This window comes from Frankliniella occidentalis, unplaced genomic scaffold, assembly GCF_000697945.3.
Source record: "Frankliniella occidentalis isolate FOCC.00 unplaced genomic scaffold, Focc_3.1 Scaffold45, whole genome shotgun sequence".
In the NCBI taxonomy this organism is placed as follows: Eukaryota; Metazoa; Arthropoda; class Insecta; order Thysanoptera; family Thripidae; genus Frankliniella; species Frankliniella occidentalis.
Genome location: NW_026267175.1, coordinates 939,956 through 941,635, shown reverse-complemented (window position 1 = coordinate 941,635; position 1,680 = coordinate 939,956).

The window sequence follows — 1,680 nt, the reverse complement described above, 5'->3', positions numbered from 1 at the left end:
CGTTCGGCCATCTGATGGTTGAGGAAGGTTTTTTGAGCGCATCGCATTTAATAAGAACCGCTATTGCAGTTAGACTGTATGGTCCTTTGCTCCCTGAGTGTGCACTCTTTTACATCATTTCCGTTGTTGGAGCGTTTCTTATCCCATCCCATCCCATCCCGAAGCGTCGCGGGAACTCGAACGCTAGGGTGACCCGTGTTCCTCGGGACGACTCGACTCCTGGCATGGCCTCCCTGCTGGCCAGAGGGTACCAGGGGCGGCGGGGTTATCGAACAATACTCAGGCGGCGGTGTTGGCCGCCCCCTGTCTGTCGAGTAGAAGGGGGCCGGCGGCGGGCCGGGGGCGCACTCCGTGCCGAGCACACATGGGCGCCTCGCGCTGTTAGAAGTTGTTGATAAGCAGCACGGCGCGGCTCCCCGCCGCCACGCCGCCGCACAACAACACCTGGCTCCTCCTCACATCCTCCTCCTCCTCCTCCTACCCCATCCCCTCCCTTCCATCTCTGGTGCTGCTGCTGCTGCTGCCCGCGATGCCGCCAAACTTGGACCTCGACGAGCCAAGGCGAGGAGGGCAGGCACAGCGCCCGGGGGGCCCTCCTTGGGCCTCTCTCTGCAGGGGCCTGTCGAGGTGAAGGAGGTGGGGGTGTGCGCTGTGTGTGTGTGTGTGTGTGTGTGGCACAAAACTATGCCTCGGAGTTGGGCCCTCCTCCTGGCTGCGGCCCGCTGCCGCCAGTCCCTGCCGAGCCGAGGCCAGTCTGTTGCGCGGGGTGAGCTGGGTCGCGGGGGGCAGAGAGAGAGAGAGGGAGATGCAAAAGCTCGGGACCCCCCCTGGGCCTCTCGTCCCGTTGGTGCGGCGCGATGACGTTGTGCAGCCGATCCGCCACGCATGACCCGCACCCTCCTGCCACGCTCCGCCACCCCCCGCCACGCCCCGCGACACACACACGGACGCGCGCGCAACGAGTACACGGCGCGTCGGGACACGCCAAGCGCAGCGCCTGGCAGCCATTAAAGATCCATTTGGCAACGTGACGCCTGCCACAACTGCCGCCGCCGCGCGCGCACACACGACACTCACACTTTGCTACACACACACACATACACACGACACGACACACTATACACACGACCGGCCGTAAATCAGGGTACACGCGATGATTTCGAGTGTCCCACGACGCTTCGTGTGTGTCTGTGTGTGTGTGAGAAGGGGACGGAGCGACGTGTTTGTGTGTGTGTAGCGCCACCAATGCAATTTACAGTTTGATTTCGTGGTGTGTCTGGAGCCGGGAGGGTTCTGGTGGCGGCGCGGAGGGGGGGAGGAGGAGTTCCAATCATCCACCTGCCTGTCTCTGCGCCCCGCTGCTGAAACCGCAAAGTGCAATGTGTGTTGGGGAGGGGGTGGTAGAGTATGTGTGTGACAGAGTAGGCGTATGTGTGTGTGTGTGTGAGCGGGTGGGTGACGGAGACGTGTTTGTGTGTGCCTTCGACCCACTCCACCACCACCACCGCCCTCTCCCGGCTGGCAGTTTGTGCACTCCGCGCGCTCACACTATTCTCTGTTGCGCGGGGCGCCGCGCGCGGTACTTTTGCGTACGAGGAAGTAAATAACCAATAAGCCGGGCAGAGCTCGCGGCTGCAGCAAACTCTGTACGTTGACTTTTGTTTGTTTGTATATTTAAGT